This window comes from Acinonyx jubatus, chromosome X, assembly GCF_027475565.1.
Source record: "Acinonyx jubatus isolate Ajub_Pintada_27869175 chromosome X, VMU_Ajub_asm_v1.0, whole genome shotgun sequence".
Taxonomy (NCBI): Eukaryota; Metazoa; Chordata; class Mammalia; order Carnivora; family Felidae; genus Acinonyx; species Acinonyx jubatus.
In genome coordinates, this window is record NC_069389.1 from 7,463,340 (window position 1) to 7,485,037 (window position 21,698).

A 21,698-nucleotide genomic window follows, 5' to 3' on the forward strand; every position below is an offset into this window, starting at 1 on the left:
GAAGTAACTTAGGGTACATTCGTAAGGAAACGGAATTTGTTACAAAAATGGCTCTCTCCATTCGGAGCATACTCTAACTTACACTTTTTTTCTTCTAACTTACATACTTTAAATATAACCTTTAAGGAGAGTTTTCAAGAACTCCTAGGGAAGCCACGGAATGGATTCTTCGCTGAGAAACAATCACCGCGACCGAACAGCTAACGTGAAGGTCACAGATGGGTTTGGTCAAATCATGCTCTTCTTTTTTTTTTAATGTTTATTTATTTATTTTGAGGAGGGAGGAGGGGGAGAGAGAGAGAGAGAGAGAGAGAGAGAGAGAGAGAGAGAGAGAGAATCCCAAGCAGGCTCCATGCTCGGTGCAGAGCACGACATAGGGCTCGATCTCACAACCACAAGATCACGACCTGAGCTGAAACCAAGAGTCGGATGCTTAACCAACTGAGCCACCCAGGCGCCCCCAAATCATATTCTTCTTACCTTCTACTTTTTTTCCGATTCAAATTCCGCTCAGGCTGCTAATGGGACAACACAGTTAGTGAGAGCGTCTACTGGACTTACCACATAGAATTATAATGATCGTGATTGTAGTCTCTGAGCTAGAGGGTTCAGAAAAGTAAAAATATATCCTGTCTTGCAATGCTTCCAAAATGGCCGTCCGTTTCCTCTTCTCTCTGTTCCGCTGCTATTCCACGTCTTTCGCCTTTCTCCATCCTCTCCTTCTATTGCCAGCAGAAGGAAAAGCAAATAGACTTTCCTCTTTTAGACAATGCATTTCATCTGGCTCTCTCTTTGATGTGCTGGCAGAAAAGCTGGGGTTAAGCCTCGATTGAGCTCAGCTGGCCCAACTACGCTTGGTCTCCTTTTGGGGGGAGACCGTCGGTGTGGTGTCGTGCAAAGGAACGTGTACCTTGAAACCAGATACACCTGAGTTCAAACCGTGGCTTCTGCCGTTTCCTATCTTGTACGGTTTCCTTATCCGCAAAATGCGACAATGAGAACAATCTCGAAGGGTCTTTTGAGGATTAAGTGAGGCAGAGTTGCGAAAGCGCTAGCAAAATTGTAGCTCCCACACCCCTCTTCCTCTCGTGCCCCCGGTCACCACTTCCCACCCTTCTCTGAGTACATTCATGATCTGCATTTTTTATTGCAAACTGTTCCAGACCACTTTTGGAAACAGGAAGGATATCAATCCATGTCCTTGTTCAATAACATTCATGGGCCGTCTTCTATAAAGAAATAGTATATAACGAATAAACCGGCATTCCTGCTGTTAACATTAATTCTTCTTTAATAATTGTCTTCACGTAGGCAAGGTCCTCTGTTTCCCAGACATCAATATACCTCTATTCATTGCCACTGGGCCTCTGGCCGTGACCTTGAGCCTTCAGTTCTCCGCTCCTCACTGAAGAGCTCCCCGTCCCACATGAATCCTCGGCCAGAATTTTTGATGTCATGGGAAATAAGAGACCCCGGCACGGGTGGCGCAGGCGAGACTATCAAGAGCAGTGACGGCTTTCAGATTTTTCCTGCTCGGGAGCTAAGCTGTTAGCCTACCAGTTTCATGGATTTCGGCAGAAGACATGAGACCCGTGAGTCAGAGACAAAGGACGGTTTTAAGGCAGGGCACAGCAGGCATCGCGTGTCTCATAGTCACGTTGGTTCCCCTCGTCCCCCAAGTCCACGGAGCGCCCCAGGTGCTCACTGCATTCATAGAGGGTTTGCATCACAGCTGAAAAACCTGAGCTCAGGAAACCCCAACCTCTCATTATGGGCTGCAAGCCAACCTCTCTGGCATTCGCCCTGTAGAGAACATTATCTTTACCATAACGGACAGCAGACCAACCTACTTTCTACCCCGGAGGGAGATACTCTGTCGAGATACTCTATGTCAATCTTCTAAGCTGTTGGCTATACGGATGAATATCCTCGAAAAGACCGTCTGGAACAAAAGCCATCCGTACCTCAGCTCGCCAGAGGTACAGAAACGTGAGAGGTCCCTGGAGAATTATTGTCCAACAGACACAGCTCCTGGCTCCTCCTGGAGATCTGGCCCAGGAAATCGGATCGATCGCCACCGGGCTTTCCAGCAGTGAGGGCAGAGGCACTTAACGTGACAGTGAATGACGCTTGAGTCATGGAAGACCAGGGGTAAAAGGAGCCCACCAGAAAGTGCTCCACACTCCTCACCCCTACCATCCTTTAACAGGAAGAGAGCAGGTGGGCCCCACCCATAGTAAACAGAGCCCTTAACTACTTCCTTATTAGCCCCAAATCAGCCTGTATCTGGTCTTTGCTCTTAACCGAAATTCATTTTAAGAGGTGGGAAGAGTAAGCTGGTTTTGTTACTTCTTTGATATTAGAAATCCTACACGTGCATTAAGTTGGCTTAAGCGGTTTTTTTTTTTTTTTTTTTTTTTAATGTTAGAGCTACCTTTGGCGTAAAACCAGAGAGCAAGTCATTTCTCTGAATAGTCTTTCATACAGTAGGTATTTTTGAGGTCCTGCTGTGAGTCAGGCACTGCCCTGGGCACTGGGAATACACAGGTGAATATGTCCTGGGAGGGCTTACGTTTTAATGAAAGGGACATAAAATAAACCAGGAAATGGGTGAGAACCATACATTAAATGAAAGAAATAAAAAGGATATCACGATAGAAAATAGAGGGGTGGGTGAGGTCTACTGTAGCTACAAACACGTTTATACTCATACCTGTACAGGCTTTCTTAATATTTTGCCTTGCCGCCCTGCCAATAAATGAGCAACGTCTTAATTTCAGTATAAAACTTTCCAGCATTTGGGACCAGAGTTTGGACTTAATTTCTCAAGTTGTTCAATGTTTACTGACAGATTTCCTTAACGGATGATTTCTGTTTCAAGGACGTGAAAATCCAACTTTTACCAAGAAAAAAGGAAGAGGTCACTGCACAAAAAGATAACGTGATCAATTATTGGAAAGCAGTGACCTCTTTCTTTTTTTCTAGCATTAGAACTTGCGAGAAAAGCCACGATCACACGGGGGACCCAAAAAACCCCAGGAACTACGGGACTTAGAACTCCCTGAAGTCTGAGAATCTTGATGGCAGGATGTTAACACGAAGTCGAAAGTAACAACGGGCCAGGCAGTTAAGGGTCCAGGGAAGGGCGTGAAGGAAATTAACAGACATTTCAAGAGTCATTGGTTTTGCTGTTGCCTCTCTAGGAGAAGAAATTTCAGGAAGGACAGGAAAGAGGTGGGGAAAGAGCGCGGGGGTTAATGAACAGGTACAGCTGGGGCTCCATGCCCAGAAGATCAAAGAGGAGTGGAAACCGGGGGAGCCCATGGCCTCAGAGCTGTGTTGGCGTCTTGTGGGCAATGATGTCAGTAACGAAAGGTATCTCAAGAGAAATAAATTCCCTGCCTGAAGGGAGACCAGCACGGCAGGAATCGTGAGACGGTAACTCGTGGCTACTGCAGCGGTAGCAGAGGCCAAGGGCCCGGCTTGGGAAGCAGGGGTGGCAGGTGCGAGCCCTACACCACAGAGACACCAGTAAGCAGGTTTAGGAGAGGACGGAGCACCAGGCATAGCGGCGTTTATAAAGCAAGTCGTTCTCGGAGGGGGAGTTCTCCCCAGCCCAAAGATTTTTGGCCTAAAAACCAACATTAAAGGGTGTCTGGGTGGCTCAGTAGGTTAAGCGTCCGACTTTGGCTCAGGTCACGATCTCAGCGTTCGGGAGTTCGAGCCCCGTGTTGGTCTCTGTGCTGACAGCTCGGAGCCTGGAGCCTGCTTCGATTCTGTGTCTCCCCCTCTCTTCCTGCCCCTCCCCTGCTCATACTCTCTCTCTCTCTCTCTCTCAAATAAATAAACATTAAAAAATTAAAAAAATTAAACTAAAAACCAACATTAAAAATGTCTCATTGGAAACTTGATAATTCTGAAAAAAAAAAAAAAACTTGTAATCACATGAAAACAAATCCCACAAAGGCCATGAGGCTTCTTCTAGTGTCTTCTTAAAAACACTCTCAAGGCAGGCTAACCATTGAGAGATTTTCCTTGCATCATCCAAAGGTTTCCTGTCGTAACTTTGAGAGAAATTATAAATGCAACTTATGAAACAGGAAGTCAAGACGTTCCCTTGGAATTTACATCGAAAGGTATGATCTCAGGGACCCGACTCCAGGGGTTTTGTTGTTGTTTGCTTTGTGTCTTATTTGTTTGTTGTCTAGGATTCTTTGAGTCTTAAAGGAAAAAGAGCTTCATTTTCAGCCACTAAGTGAGCACTTCATCTTGCGCGTTTTATCCTCTCATTGAATCAGATTATATAAAGAGCTGGCTTTTTGGATATAAACAAAGGCGAAACTGGAAAGACTCAGTACTTGAGATACAATCTAGGGCTTAAAAATTCACTTACGAAAAACTACCTAGCTTTGAGAACAGGGAGCTTTCCGGGTGGCTAAGCTACCTCAAAGTGGAGATGTATTTATTCTGATAATAAATATGGACGTTGTTTGGCAAAAGTATCGCAGTTACGTGAGGAAGCATCGCGTTTTGGAAAAGAAAGACAAGAGCCCTTCTCAACGTCTGCTCGCTCATCTTTAAGGTAAAGATGGTTACGGCGCTCCTTTACCTTGTCCTTATTTAAATCAACAGACACTTGACCCAGGGCGCGGTTCCAAAGGGTCCTGCCAGTTGTCTAAGTCTATTCTTTCCATTACAAACTCCTCCAAGTGACTCCCTTGTAAACGGATGCAAATATTCCGTTCCCCCACTCTATTCATTCTCTCCCTCAGAGTGGGAAATGCCTTTCCCCGGGGGCGCTGGGCCGAGGGGGCAGGACGGTGGCAGGGTGACTTCCCAGAAGGGAGCTTTGTTGTGCCCAAGCCACTGCCAGGCAACCTCCCTGAGCATCAACTGCCAAAACATCACGGTCCGAATAGGGGCGCTCCGGTCCCCCCCCTCCCCGCCCCCCGGCCCGCCCCCGCCTAGCAGCGTCCAGAAAGCAATTCTTTGCATGGGTGCTTCTTCATCGTGATCCTGACTGGCAGCTCCGAGGATTAAACGCAGGTCCTTTATGCACATTAGCCCCCTGGAGTGTTGAACGCCAAAACCTCTATTTTCTCCCAGTTAGCCACTGTGGTACACAGCCTTTCTTCCACTCTGGGCTATCAAAAGAAAACAAAACAAAACACCAGACCCTACAACAATATGATGGACATGGTAATGACGGAGGGAGAGTCGGCAGGGTAGTGGGCAGATTCTGAGACTGGGAACCCCATTTCCTTCTTTATCATTAAAACTTCGCATTCTCAGCAGCAGAAGCTTGCTCACAATGGCACCGACAATCGACTGGGGGAATGAAAACCCTGCGCTCTGCGCGCGCGTATATATATCTCCATTAACACACGGCCCGCAAAACTGCTGAATGAAAATCGACACCCGAGCCTTGTTAATCAAGCAAAATTTCCTGCTTCATGGCTGCATTAAAAAAAAGAGAGCGAGAGAGAGAGAGAGACCATCTGGCCTCTCTCTGCTACTTAGGGTTTTTGCTCCCCACTTCCTGGTTATCTTCAGCAACGCATTACATTTTCACTTATAAATTATTTTTACCACGATGCATTTCCTGCGGTGAACTAGAGGCCGAGTAGAAAGCATTGTTCTATTTCTAGGAAAATACTTCTCCGTTCCTAATGGCAGGTTGGAAAGGGGAAAAGAGCACTTGAAATAGGAAAATGGAGGCCAAGTCGCAGTGAGAGCATTAACTACTCATATTTCTTTCGACGTAAACACGTCTGCCACCAAGCTCACTCTGTCTCTTCCGCTCTCTCTCTCTCTCCCTCTGTATATAGAGAGAAAAAGAGAGAGTAATCATTTAAATCCCCAAACAGAAAGCCACCTCTGCCCTGCTCATTCAAGGTGTACTTCGTACTAATCAGTCTCCAAATAATAAGTCAGAAAGTGGAATTCATTTTTGCACGGGAGCAAAGACCCTGATAAAAGTACAATCAACCTTCAATGAGCTGAAATTCTCCGAAAATGGGAGAGTTCTGGTTAATTTAATTTTCTGGTTAACTGAACCTCAAATAGAAAACCTTGTCTTTTTTTTTTTTTTTAAATCCTCGTTGAGAACGTTCCTAAAATGCTTGAGCCTACTTTTCTTGCGTTAACTACAAATGGGATGGAATTTAAAAGTTCTTAGGTAGTTCCAAATTGTATTGTTTCTTGAGATCATCACCATAAAGTCTTCTTCCTTTTAATCATAAATAGAGGAGATTTAAGAGATGGAGCGGGACGTAGATTTGTACTCGTGACCGTGAATTTTTACATTAATCCACGATATTGCCTTCTTTCTTGTATTTCACCATCTCTTGGGAAAGTACAACGTAGAAAACTGGTTAACAGAGACGTTTGACTCGTTTGGCAAAATTCAGGTAGGCTGAAGTTTCTGTATGCTTACGTGTTAAAGGCACGAAAATTCCCTCTATACCTGTTCAGTAAGTGTAAACAGTGAATACTTTTAATACAGTGCTTCCCATCAAGCTTATTAACACAAATTAAAGACCATGTAAATTCCTCTGACGTACGGATTTAAACGGACCAAGAAAGCGCTAGGATTTAGGTTTCATGGTAGAACATGATGGCGGCTCAGAACTGGCCCCAAACGTCCTCCTTTCCACAACATGGTCACAGCCAGCCCAGCCCTCTCTTGGGTTCCATGTTGCAAGTTCCCACAGAATTCTATGCCGCGCCACCTGCAGCCATCAAACAATAACACCATATTGACTCAAAGCACTGCCCAACGGTCAGAGCCCTCGAGTCTTACATCAGGCTTCCGGGAAACAGGTCAGCTAGGATCATTTACGATTCCAGATACCTCACCATGTACGCGTGAAGAGAAGACTGGGGCTTTTGCTCTCTAGGTAGAATGAATCTCTCTAAGTAGAATGTCTTTGTCTCTGTCTCTCTCTCACATACACACGCACCTCTTTTTCTGGGGGGCGGGGGGGAGTAAGGGGTGTTACGATGCACTCATCCTCAAAGAAGCACTGGGCAAATCTAATGTAGATTGAGACCTTATTATCCGCCAGGAACTGTTAGCCACTGGGCGCACAGCAGGATTTTCATAAAGATTTCTCCAAAGGACTGAATGGAAGTGAAGGGATCAGCCATGGCTCACTTATGGACCTATACAAGATCGCCTTATAGGTAGGCTAATGATACCAAATGATTCTGAACAATGACTATTTTCAAAATGAGGCAGTGGTCACACCCTAAAAATAAGACTTTACTGTAAAGCACAAAGATAGCCATTTATGTATTAATGTTATCAACCACTATGTCTTGGGCACAGATGTGGTGAGTATATATGGAGGATGTATGTATCGAGTGTGTATTTTAGATCTCAAAACCTACAATGCAACATAGAGCTTGCCCGCGATCAGAACAACCAGGGCCTTCCTTCTGGCTCGCTATTGTCCTTCTGTCCGTACTGTCGGCTCTTCTCTCAGTCCGTTTTGCAGGTCCTGCCCCGAAGAAGGATACTGACACCCAAAGCACAGACACTTTTCTTCCCCTAAGGAGCCCTCGGGGAATCCAAGAGATCGAAAGCCTTGGACAGTTCTGCAGACTTCATAAAGTGGGACACTCAGAAGCAGCGTAAGGGGCCTGAGGCTGCTTTGCCTCCGCCATCTGTCATGACGGTGATTTCCAGGTTGAGTGGGTGCCTAGGACATCCTTGGTCAAAGGTCTGGACGAGTAGCTCCATCCCATGTAGAACCACTCCAACACCCTTCCGGCTCATTTGCGGAAGCATCGGGAAGTGCTGGAGGTTGTTACCTGCTAGCTCTGCGAAGCCCTCCCGTTCAATACTTCAACAGCTTCCTTAGAAAAGAGCAAGCAGGTCTCACGTTGCATGACTCACTTAACTATCATATCCTGGGGGACAGTGTGCTTATACGGATTCCTCCCTGCACTAAACAAAGAGTATCTATAAAGGGAATTGTTAACTTAATGGAAATAATACTTACTGGGGGGGGGGGGGGGTTGGGGACTTCTAGGCAAGAATAAAGCATGTGTTAATATACCTAACACGCAAGTGTTTGACATGGAATGCCAACTCACGTAAGGCTTCCTTTGAACCTCCCTTTTCTCGACCATTCTTCCATATGCCCACAGCTGACATGTTTTTAAGTACCTACCATTTGTCAGGCACTTTCTATCAATTACAGACCCAAAAGGGTAGGTACCATTTTCTCCACTCTCTACATGGGGCAACTGAGGCTCCGAGTTAGGGCACCTTGCCCAGGGCCACAGAGCGGGAACATGGCAGAGTCCAGCTGAGAACGTGCTGCTCCATCACGAGGAACTGGAAATTTCCGATGTACGAATGCAAAGAAAATGTGGATGCTGTAGGTTCCAGTAAGTGCTTCAACTACTTCGAGACCTTAAGTTAAAAAAGAAAACAAAACTGGAGCCCCAGTTGTAGGGTGGCTCAGCCGGTTAAGCATCCGACTCTTGATTTCAGCTTAGGCCATGATCTCACGGTTGGTGGGTTCGAGCCCCACGTTGGGCTCCGTGCTGTCAGCATGGAGCCTGCTTGGGATTCTCTCTCTCTCTTTCTCTCTCCCCCTCCCTGACTCATTCTCTCTCAAAATAAAAAAAACAACAACTAATAGTTAAGCATTGGTCATGTCTTTACCAGGAGCCATTCAGGAATTTCACAAGCTAAGCACTCGCCAGTCTCCCTTGGAAGGACTGACATCTGGATCATATTGGCAAGTGGGTGCTTTAAACACGAGAGAAAATTAGGAGAAAAACCTAAGACTGGATTACGTCCACGAGTTCACTCACCAATATCTCCCCAAGTACTCTTTTTTGTCTTTTTTTTAAAAAATATAACAAGCTCGTCAACCATCCTCTTCACTCAGTGAACAATGGCTTGTGACCTCCCAGGTAGCAAATTCACAGGAGAAACATATCAGTTATAATTAATGTTTACTAGGGTAAATGTAAATATTTAAAAACACACAACAGTTCCAAGCACATGTGATTTCCATTTTATTTTATGAAACACTAAAAATCCACTTGTCCACCCCATTAATTATAAGCTGCTCCCAGCCCTGACCTGTATATAATTCCCTCTGACGTAAATTGGAACAAGGTGCCCAGAGTGGAAACAGCCTACACCCTAACTGGGCTACAAAATGTCAAGTTCCCAAACCTCTCAAAAGTGTAACCTGACATTTTTCTGAGATTAGAGGCAGTTTGTGAATTTAAAAAGAGGGCTTAAAGACTCACCACAGTTAAATCCTACAGTAACTCCCGAAATATCCAAAGTAAACAGGACTAAGGGGGCTCTGGGGACACCAAAACCCTACTAGAAGAGAAGAAACACTCTTTAGTAAGTGGTATTGCTTTGCAGAAAATAATGGACGTGCGTTCAACCAGAATTAAGAAGAATGCGACAGCACACTTTGAGGCATGAAGCCCTCTAGAGATCTAAAGGAGCCATGAATGGACCATGCGAAAAATTTCTCCTTTTGCTACACATGAATGATTGAGTTTATAGTGCCTATTAATCTTAAATGTTGAAGGAAAAAAAAAAAAGAGAGAGAGACTGGTTAACTTTTCTAATAGTATTTTTCTTGACACACTTATAGTATGTGTTCATTTATAACATTCCCCAAAAGCAAAATGCCTAGAAAAGAATCTGACCACCAAGAAGCAGCATTCGGTCCATCAATCTTTCGAGTCATTTTTCTATCGTCTTATCCACAAAAATGGGAGCATACTTCACAGGCTGTTTTGCAAGTTGTTATTTTAAAATACAACATACTGGGTGATTTTTCATGTTCAAAGACTCTTGTGATTTCTCAGGATTAATCTTAAGTGCCTTTTAGTACAACTTAAGTATTACTGCCAGTTGCCAAATCAAATAGACCGTACGAGTTGAAGATTTAATAAATATTAAAATGTGAGCAATTTCTTTCTTCCCTTTACCAGCATGCGTTGCCAGTGAGGGCAATACTGCCCTCAAGGGTGAGAAAATCAGTTCTTGGTGGCAAATAGTCTCACTCTTTTTATGTACAAAGCACAGATACACATAAATAGGTATACAATACAGCTGCGTAAGGAAAATTTTATGGGGGGGGGTAGCAATTAGGAAAAAAATGTTTGAAAAGGCTCCTTGGAGGATCAATGACGGAAACAGGTTGCCAAACACAGTGCTATGCCATCAGACGTACTGCAAACAGTAGCCTTTACGTCACTGGGATCCAAGAGATGAATTTTTCCATTTTAAATGTCTCATCCTTGAACGAATTCCAGCCCATTTCGGAGCTGGAGAAACCCAGCTTCCCAGCGGCAGATCTACGGAGAATTTTTTGTGGCGTGCCCATGGTCGGCACCTGTTCCCTCTCCCATGTTCTTACTAAAGACTCAACGGGGTCCGGGTGAGGAGGCACACGTTGGGTGAGAAGATCCTCTGAAGACAGATGAAGAAACCATCTCTGAACAGACTCGCCCCGTGGGAGTCTGCAGGTCAACATTTAGTAGCTCTTGCTCTGTGCTGCCCTCTAGTGCTGTCTGGGCCTCCGGGATACCTCTTCCCGACAACCTGAAGTTGCTCCAAACTGATGGACCATCTGCCCTCCCGTGTTTCTTCAACGTGCAGGAGGTGGCCACGGACAGAAAAGAAGGCCCAAAGACACCGATTTCCTTGCAGGAAGAAGCAAGTGTCAAGAGGAAGGAAAAGCCACGGGGTTTCTCATTTGCCCACGTTTGGACGAGAGCAGACCAACTGCCCACAAAGCTGCTGTCATCATAGGCAACACGACTCACAAAGGAGCAAGTCAGCAGTTGGAAACCTTCCTCACTTTCCGCGGGAGGCAGAATTTCTCAAGGGGTAGCCCAAAGATGGCCCTAATCCCCAGAACCCACGGATGTGAGGTATCACTCCCCCGACCTTGTTGTTAAGTAACAGCGCAGTTGACGTCAGGGGAAGGGAGGTGATCCAGATGGGACTGACCTGAGCACATGGGCCCTTACGATAAAAAGTGTTTTCCACCTGGTGGCAGAGGAGGAATTTAGAGAGATCATGTGTGTGCAAGAGACTCCATGTGCTGTTGTACTTTGCGGATGGAGAGGGCCACATGAGAAGAGGAAGACAGAGGAGACTCGGCCGACAGCTACCAAGGACACAGGGAGTTCAGTCCCCAAAGTGCAAGAAAATGAACCCGCCAACAACAGGTGTGAGCCTGGCAGCATCTTCTTCCCCACAGGGCCTTCAGATCAGAGCCCACCCTGGCCAACACGTTGACTTCAGCCTCAGGAGACCCCGAGCAGAGAAGACAGCGGGCTACCCGGACCTGTGACGTACAGAAGCACGAGCTAATAAATGGACGTGGTTTTCACCTGTAAGTCTGTGGCGACTTGTTACGCAGCAACGGTGACGAGTACACCTTTCTTTTTCTACTTTACGATCGTATCAATTATACCAGTGGAGGACATCCTGGCGATGTCTGTCTCCCAGGTCACAGACCCTGGGTCAGTGGGAATCAATTCAAATACAGTTGCCAATCTCAGGCCTCTCGCTGGCCTGTGTGACCCTTTGAGAATCTACAGTCAATCCTTCCAGTCAAGTCCCAGCTCTTGACCCCTGCTGGGAGCAATGGTCCCTCGGGGGGATTTTCATCACCTTCCACTTAATGACCAAGTTCCCAGTGCTCCCCGCCACCCGGTTTTCTTGGTGCTGGGCGACCTCGCCGGCTCAGGCATCCATCGGATGTATTTCACTCAGATTGTCTTTTCCTCTTTATGACGGGCTGACCAAAGAATCATGTGAGAAGATAAGTGGAAATCTGAATGCTCTGCCGGGCCTTAATTTTCCTAACTCTGCTGCAGGGAAAATTGAAGCAGTGATTGCTAAATCATATGCTAAGGTGCAAAGAGAAGGAAGGGGATTAGGGATCAGATGTGGCTGAACAGGAAGCTTACCCAGTATTTTATCACCTCTGGTACCTGCTGCCCCATTTTATATCTTTCTAGGCCTCATTTCCCTCATTCAGAAAAGAGTGGTGGAAACATTTACCATATAAATGTAAAGTCCCATATAACAGAGACTAAACTACATAGACACTTTAAATATCACCGTGAGGGGCGCCTGGGTGGCTCAGTTGGTTAAGCGGCCGACTTCGGCTCAGGTCATGATCTCGCGGTCCGTGAGTTCGAGCCCCATATCGGGCTCTGTGCTGACACCTCAGAGCCTGGAACTTGTCTCGGATTCTGTGTCTCCCCCTCTCTCTGCCCCTCCCCCACTCATGCTCTGTCTTTCTCGCTCTAACAAATTAAAAAAGATATCTATCACTGTGAGAAGAAATCAGGTAATGCTTTGTATAAAACGCTTTCAACCTTCCAGCAGGCAGCTCTGTAAATAATCTCTTTATGTCTTCTGTTATCACCAGAAAAAAGCCACAGTTAACCTTCTTTAGGGCAGACTTTAGCCTTGACAAATTGAGTACAGTATGACATGGAGACAATCAAACGGCATTGGGATGCTGTATTCATTACTCTGGCCAAGAATAAGGAAAGAGTTTTAGGATTAGGAAGAGAGTTCTGCAGTTGCCATATTTGTAAGGATATTTCTATTGGTTTTGCTGTAAAGTGGAATACACCATAAGCCCCCTGAGGATACAGCCCATGTATGATTCACCATAGATACCACGGTGGGCACTTGACTTATTCAGGCACCAAAAAATCAGTTTGAGAGTAAAGTTTATGCTACAAACTGTGGTGAGCTCAACATTCGATTTTTTCCCCCTTGAATTCTCTTCTTTATGATCCGGGTAAATATAGATCCCATCTTTCTTCAAATTAATAGATCTAAATACTTCCATTACAGAATTGAAGGGGATGTTCAATCAAGGGGGCTGGGAGCAGTGGGTCAGACCTCCCCCAAATCTCCATGTTCCTCAACTTTTGACTTGTGCTCAAATCAGAAAATAAGGCCCCCAAAGTGTAGCATAAAATGGCCCACATATTCCCAAGGTTTTCTTCCTTTTGCATTTCCGGCTCATTTCCCAGGAAGTATTTCCAGGCTCCTGGTGGCCACCCAGGATCCTGTGAGAAGCATCTAACACCACTCACTCCCGGGCTGGAACGTTGGGGACATTTATTTCCAGATGTAAGAGACCCACTTTCTGAAAAGTTTTTCTTTCCGGAAATTAGTTGTCATTAAAATAACATCGGATGCACTCATCAGTCAAATTACAGATCATCTTTCTGGGTGTGTGTCAAATGCAGATAAAGTATAAAGAAGCATTGTTGATAGTTTTGTAAAAATGTGGACTTAATGAGTAACTTTGCTGTTAAAATTCAGCAGCCGGGGGCAATGAAGAATTCCCAGCGCTTTAAATCCACAGCCTTGGCAGACTTCTTAATGGCCTGTGTTCAAGATATCCCTAGATTCCCGGACTTAAAAATAAAAATCTCCAAACCACACAAGGTAGCATTATTACATGCTCAATCCTGTTAGCTGATTTTTTATTTCATAATTTGCTACCAAGTGGGCTGCTGCAATTTAGTCTCTCAATAGCTTGGCTTTTAAACATAATGTAGCATTATTTATTGCCTCACCTTGTACATTGGGGTAAGGACTTTAACACGCTTCCCAACAAACTGCTGACTGGCCAGGTACCTTTTTCAACCATTAGCCGGGAGCCAGAGTGCGCAAACTATAGCCCCCCCCCCCCCCGTTTTATATGGCCCCCAAGCTCTAAATGGTTTTTACATTTTTAAGTGGTTGGAGGAAAAAAAATCAAAAGAATCATATTTTGTGAGATGTGGAAATGACATGAAATTCAAATGTCCGTGTCCAATTGTTTATACCTACTGCTCGTGGCGAAGTTGAGCGGTTTCGACAGGGACTGCGTGGCCTGCGAAGCCCAAAATACGATCCAGTCTTTACAAACAAGTTTGCTGACCCTTGGCCTAGATGTATGTGGTATGAGAAGGGTGCAAACAGCTTAAACTTCGCCCCCTAAGAGTGCAGGGTGTCCGCAGATCCTGGAAGTCTCCTGACCTAGGTCTGTACGCTGCCCCGTTACACTTATATGCGCGCGCGCGCACACACACACACACACACACACACACACACACACACACGCCTCTTTCTAATTATTGGAAAGAGGGAAGCAACACCAGAACCCACCTGTATTCTCTATGGTTGTGGGAGTTCTGCTGGGACAAAAACTACATGATAATCAGCAAGTGATTCCCAACCACTTGGACCACCAAGGATGCCTTCTTCTTTTTTTTTTTTTTTAAAGGCTGGGTGCTGGGCTTATTATTTTTAAAACCAGTGTCATTGAAATAAAATTCATATATCAAAAACTCAACCAGTTAAACTCAGTGGTTTTTAGTGGATTCAGAGTTGTGCAACCGCCGCCACTATTTAATTCCAGAACATTTTCATCACTGTCCCCTCCCCCCCGCCCCCCCGCAAAAAAGAAACCCTGGACCCGTTAGCGGTCACTCCCCATTCTCCCTTCCTCCCACTCCTGGCAACCACTAATCTACTTTCTGTTTCTATGAAATGTGTTTATTCTGGACTTTTCATATAAATAGATCATATAGTATGTGGGCCTTTAGGGCTGGCTTCTCTCACTTAGCACAATGTTTTTGAAAACCTCTTCGCTTTCTAACTTCACAAATCTCCAGGTTTAGAAGTATCTGATGAAAATAATCATTTAAAAGCTAGGACTGTACAATTTCCTTTGAGTTTTCTAAAATGATTAAAAAAAAAAAACCAAAAACCAAAAAACAAAAAACTAGCACGCAAACCACTCTTCCAGTCCGTAGAGATGCCTGGGAGTCTCAGCCATGCCATTCAGGGCACGACGTCACCACCATATGCTCATTCTGTCATCTACTCAACAAATATTTATAGAGCGCCTGATACCTGCCCAGTACTGTGCCAGACGGGCAGTGAGACAGGCCTGAGTTTCAGATCTAGTTCCTTACAACCTTACTTTTCACTAGGTGCTGGCTTGATCTGTCAACCCCTGAACATCTTATTCCCAACACATTGTACGTATTGTCCAGGATTTTCGTCTTTTATGTAAAAATGATGTAACTTCTTAAGATGTTCAAAATAATATCAGTGGCCTTCAACTCTCCAGATATCGGAAGAAAGTTCCAGACGCCTCTTTCCCTTCTTCTCCTACTCAGCCACCCTCTGTTTTCTTCTCTTCCATGTTAGGACTCCTTCCTTTCATTACTATTTCGAGTCCTGTAACACACACCAACAAGACATCACGAAGATCCTTGGAGTATCAGACGAGCAAAAAGAACAAAACTCGGGGCGCCTGGATGGCTCAGTCGGTTAAGCGTCCGACTTCAGCCAGGTCACGATCTCGCGGTCCGTGAGTTCGAGCCCCGCGTCGGGCTCTGGGCTGATGGCTCAGAGCCTGGAGCTTGCTTCCGATTCTGTGTCTCCCTCTCTCTCTGCCCCTCCCCCGTTCATGCTGTGTCTCTCTCTGTCTCAAAAATAAATAAACGTTAAAAAAATTAAAAAAAAAAAAAAAGAACAAAACTCAAACCTTGTCCATTCATGATTTTTTTTTCTTAGCACCTAGACGCCCGCCATCATCTGAGTACTCACTCACTAGCAAAGTCTCAGAAGTTCCATTTCAGAAGTGGGCTAGACAAAGTCTGTAATCTAAGCAGCAAGAGGTTTAAAATAGTGGCTTTAAGATCGCTGGGTCTTAGAAGCCGAATCGTATCTCTCCCAGGGACAGACCATTTCACTGTTGGACATTTGTACTTACTAGCATTGCTTGATCCTAAAGGACAGGGTCCAAATCAAACACATCTGGGCATATTTAACCTGGAAAAATGCCCCCAGAAGGCCCTGTTAGCTCTGTCTTTGAAGCGCCGTCAAGAGAACAGAGTAACCGCACGTGTTCCGCGCTGTGTAGATGGGGCCAAACATGGGTAAAAGCAATAGGGAGACAGATACAGATTTCATCTGAGGACAAACTGTACCTGCGAACGACGTCCCGGATGGGACCGGGCCTGGGGAGAATCCCCTCCCTTGCTGTGCTAGCATTCCTGGGTGCCATCAGAAAAGGTGTGCTGGTGACATTATAGGAATCGAACGGGGACAAGGTATGAAGAAAGGAACCAAAGGCCTTTAACTCCTAGTGACATAAAGTCTGTGGCCAGGGTGGTGGACAAGGAATCCAGTTGGGGAGACTTTTCGTTTAAAGCCACTGCGATGGTTCAACCCGACTGAACTGGTCTCTCAAAAGACTGGGACATTTTTGAAAGTGACAAAGATGATGTTTCGATGTCAACGGTGACATAGCTTTTAAAGCATTCATGCAGCAACTTAGCAAACAGAACGGAAAGCATTAGTTAGCATTTAGAGGTAAGTGTTAGAAATGTTTAACCTCTATATATTATAACCTTTATAACATTTAATATGACATCCTTTTGTTAAAAAAATATATTTGGGGGGCACCTGGGTGACTCAGTCGGTTGAGCGTCCGTCCGACTTCGGCTCAGGTCATGATCTCACGGTCCGTGAGTTTGAGCCCCACGTTGGGCTCTGTGCTGACAAGCTCAGAGCCTGGAGCCCACTTCGGATTCTGTGTCTCCCCCTCTCTCTGCCCTTCCCCTGCTCGTTCTCTCTCTCTCCCTCTCTCAAAATAAACTTTAAAAAAATAAAATAGCCCTTGTCCGGCAATAAGGAAATCAGAAGTATGTTATTTTGAGTACAGCACCCCTTTGCTATAGAACTCCAAACATAAATGAACCTCTTGCTCCACTCATGTGGACTGTGCAGGAAATAAAAATGTGTGTGATGTTACTAGAAGACAGATCTTAAATTAAAGTTATAATGTTATTACTTCAGAGAGTTTCTGGAAGAACATTACACTGAGCAAACCAGTCATTTCCTACAAGAAGGGCAACGGTAGCCTCTGAAGAAATGTGTATTCTCACGTTAGAAGCAACACTCCTCTATATAATCCTGTAAACAAAGGAAGATCATTTTCTGGGCTCATATGGGTTTAATATTTCTTTCTCCAAAGGCTTTTCTCAACATAATCTACAAATCAATCCTTTCGGGCACCTTTTCAATAGACTCCAGCATTTTCAAGTAGTTTTGAGTATTATTTGTCATACTATGAAACTAATACATTTGCAAATGTTATTCTATTATTTGGGGAGTCAATCTGTATTTCAGTCCATTTTTTTCTTGGCAAATGTTCTTATTAAAACTCATACACTCCCAAGAGCCTTTGCTGTATTTAAGTGTCACTTGAGTTTAGTCTGCTGGGATCACAAGCGCATAGAAAAGAACAAAAACACTTCAGGACGCACCTTCATCTAGAAATAGCGATACCTCCAGGCAGTTTATAAATCTCTATTCCTGAGAAAGAAAGGCTTCATTCTGCATGGGCTCCGCGTTCATGGGGGATTTGTATTACAATACAACTCAGTGGCGTAATGTACAGGCAGGGCCATAATAGCTGTGCATTAATGATAACTATTGTCCAAATTTTTGAGCTTGCTGGAACACTCTGTATATTGTTACTAATCAAATGAGGGAAGGGTGACAAATAAAAGTGGAATTTAAATTGCATAACTGATACAGTAATATTTAATTTCTACAGGAGGTTATAGTTTATTCTTTTCTCCGGTAATTTATAATGTGTATATAAATATAAAATAACATTTTAATTCCAATATCAACAAGAATATACTACTTATATTTCAAACAATAATTATTTTTTAATTCCAATAGGAAAATACATTTATATTACCTATTACGATATAATAAACACAAAATATATTATTTTTACCCTGTAAATACAATGTAAGGTAAAAAATGTGGTATTTTACATACTAAAATAGTTATTTTCACCATCTAAGTATAATTAAAATTTTAGAAACCGATTGTATTTTCTCTTGCCTGCTTTGGAGTTCTTTAAATGTCTTAAGACCTCAACCATTAGAGGGACGCCTGGGTGGCTCAGTAGATAAGTGTCTGACTCTTGATTTCGGGTCAGGTCAGTATCTCATGGTCCTGAGATGAAGACCTGAGTTGGGCTCCGTGCTGAGTGTGGACGCTGTTTATGATTTCTGTCTCTGTCTCTCTCTCTCTCTCTCTGTCTCTCTGTCTCTCAGGCTCTCTCCCTCTGTCCCTCTCCCTCACTTGCTCTCTATCAAGCAATCAATCAATCCTCGACCATTAGAGAATTCAGTGAAACAAGTGAAATCAGGAAAGTATCCAAGATTGTGCCAATTCCTCTATAAAACTTTCTATGCACACACAGATATGCCTCATTTTATAAAGATATTTTATTACCTATTCAATTTTATATCTGGTCAAATAAGCATGATATCTAACATAAGGGATAAACTATCAATGTGAAGTAACATAAAACCGTGCTTTCATGAAGTTTTGTTGTTAACGGTGCGTGTTCAATTCGTACAAGCTCTTTAAGAAACAAGAGCTGGGATCTTTCTCCATTAGCCACTAATCTTCAGCCATAATGTACAGAAGCAAATGGAAAGACACTGGTGCTTATAGGAAGTGACCAGGCAGGCATGCACCCAAACCTACCTCATGGTAACGAGAGAGGCCCATCGAGTGCCCACAGCCCAGTGCGATCACCTGAAGGCTGACATTCTCCTTCTCATTTACCTAGACCAGTGATTCTCAAAGGGGGTGGTGGGGTATTTTGCTCCCAGGGGACATCTGACATGTCTGGAGACATTTTTGCTTGTCAGATCTTGGGCGGGTGCCGGGGTTGCTGCTGGCGTCTAGTGGGTAGAGGCCAGGGATGCCGCTCAACACCCTACGACGCACAGAAGAGCCCCACAAAGAACCATCTAGCCGCAAATGTCAATCGCGCCGAGGCTGAGAAAACCCTGACCTGGAAGAATCTAGATTGGATGGCAGGGAACATTTAGGATGCAAGTCCCAACAGCCTGTGAAGATGTGTTTGCATACACATACCCCTCTGTACATAGATTGACAACGGGGCTAGATCGCGCCCCTAAATGTGTCTACACCCCAAAGTGAATAGGCGTAAAGTGTGGCTCTGCTATGTCTTGAGGAAGTATCCATTCTCTGTGTTTCTCAAAGCATAAATTGGAGGCCATTCTAATGTTGAAAGATCTATTTTATACAACACTGCTCCTTTATTGCTTATCAATATGTTAGCCAGGGCTCAAATGAAGACCCAGCAATCACAGGGAATTTTGACAATTCAGCCCTGAACCACGATAGGCCCATTTGGGTGTGACAATCTTACCTGGGAGGTACTGAATACATCTACATTATTAGATGTACATCTAATACATTAGATGATGAAATATTTCTTCACCTTTTAAAAACCAATACAAACGAGATACCACTGCACACCTACCAGAATGGCCAAAGTAAAAATACGAGCAACACCAATGCTGGGGGGGGGGGGGGGGGCGGGGGGCGGGAATCACTGATGTGTCACCAGTGGGAACGTAAAATGAGTCCACCACTCTGGAAAACCGTTCGGCGGTGTCTTATAAAATTGAACATGCACTCACCACATGACCCAGAAATCATACTCGTGGACATTTGTCCTAAAGAAATGGAAATTTATGGTCGCACAAAATCCTATACACCGATGCTCCTAACAAATTTATTTGTAATGGCCCCAAATTGGAACCGACCCGATATCCTTCAACAGGTGCATGGTTAAACTGTGGTGCATCTTTACCGTGGAATACTACCCACTAATGAAAAAGACCAAACTACTGATCCACACCACGACTTGGGTGAATCTTCAGAAAATTATGCTGATTAAAAACAAAATACCAGAATCAAGAGGTTATGTACCGTTTGATTACATTCACATAATATTCTTGAAGTGACAAAATTATGGAGATGGAGAACAGATTACTGGTTGCCAGGGACCAAGGATGGGGGGGCAGGGGCGGGTGAAGGGTACAGGGGACCTCCTTGTATATTGTTTCGCAACTTCCTAAGGATCTATAATTATTTCAAAATAGAAACATTCTTTAAAAACTCGATTTCTACACCAACAGAGCCCTGGGAGACAAGAGCATCCAAATGGCCGCATTCACAGTTACAGGGTTGGTCGTGGTTAGTTGTTCTCAGCTCTCAGTAATGGCAACCCTACACACATCCAAAATACATTCTTTTCCAATTCTACCTTGTGTAGTTACTGCTCTGCTTAGTATTTTATTTTTGCGTGAAGGACATAAATACATAAACACGCATATAAGTGTCATTTCAGGGGCTCCTGGGTGGCTCAGTCGGTGGAACGTTCGACTTCGGCTCAGGTCATAATCTCACGGTTGGTTGGTCCGAGCCCCGCGTCGGGCTCTGTGCTGACAGCTCGGAGCCTGGAGCCCGCTTCGGATTCTGTGTCTCCCTCTCTCTCTACCCCTCCTCCGCTCATGCTCTGTCTCTCTCTGTCTCAAAAATAAATAAACGCTAAAAAAAATTGTTTTTAATAAAATTAAATTAAGGGACCACTGTAAAGAACGAAACAGATGATGAAGAAATGCTTTCTTGGATTATGCCATACAACAAAGACTCTTTCCTTAACCAAACTTTAGTCAGACTCCCTCAGTCCTCCTCTTGACTAAGCCTCAACCCTGGCCTCATCCCTGCTGGGCCTGCACAACCCAGTCTTAGCCAGAATCCTGCTAAGTCAGTTTAGAGAGAAGCCCCCATTCTTGGTATCTGGTCATCCTGACCTGCCTTCAGGAAGATTCTGTTAAGTTGGTTGAATAAGAATTCTCCCACTCTGATGTCTCCTCTTAGTAAGTTTCCATCATGCTATAAATTTCTAGCTGTAGGAAGGGAATCGGATCTCTCTCCACTGTTGCTATCACGATAGTCCTGACTAAAGTCTTCCTAATGGTTTTAACATGTGTCAGAATAATTTGTCCTTTAACACATGAAATCATGAGATGTGGCATTGTTTTAGCATATCAGGAGACCTTGTCCTACAAAGGTATACTTCTTAGCAACAAGTTACAGTTTTCTCACACTTTACAGGGATTGTTTTTACAAATACATGAAATCTACATGCATTTGTGCACACACACACACACACACACACACACACGCACAGATATCTGCCTGAAGGGATGCCTTTAGAGGTTTACATCCATGTAGTACATAACTCCACTGGGTACGTGTGTGTATATACATGCCTCTGTGAGGGCGGGTGGGTATTCATTCAGAAGCTAACAAGTGGAAATGTCCACAAAACCCAGACTTCCCTGAAACCTTAAGTTTGTTTCCAGAAAAAGAGAAGGTAACCTAACATTTCTTTTAAAAAATTTTTTTTTAATGTTTCTTTTATTTTTAAGAGAGAGAGAGCGGGAGCAGGGGAGGGGCAGAGAGAGAGGGAGACACAGAATCCAAAGCAGACTCCAGGCTCTGAGCTGTCAGCACAGAGCCCGACGTGGGGCTCGAACCCACGGACCGTGAGATCATGACCTGAGCTGAAGTCGGACGCCCAACCGACTGAGCCACCCAGGCACCCCGGTAACCTAACGTTTCTTCTATGCCTGACATGTAACCAATACTCTAAGTGCTTTGTATTTCATTTTTCCTACATAGTTCTTCATTTAGTCGTTACATCAACCCTAGGAAGTTGGTGATAATATTCCCATGTACAGGTTTGGAAAGC

General features: G+C 44.4%; 1 protein-coding gene and 1 long non-coding RNA gene across 7 annotated transcripts in view; one reads left to right on the forward strand and one right to left on the reverse strand.

The window, feature by feature from the left end:
• Window positions 1-15,513, forward strand: part of LOC128311548 (uncharacterized) — a 119,503-nt gene extending 103,990 nt beyond the window's left edge. The window contains exon 2 of the long non-coding RNA XR_008290002.1: window positions 15,381-15,513. This is a non-coding gene — a long non-coding RNA (uncharacterized LOC128311548). The remainder of the gene's footprint in view (window positions 1-15,380) is intronic.
• Window positions 1-21,698, reverse strand: part of MID1 (midline 1) — a 579,948-nt gene that overhangs the window by 116,672 nt on the left and 441,578 nt on the right. The window lies entirely within an intron of this gene.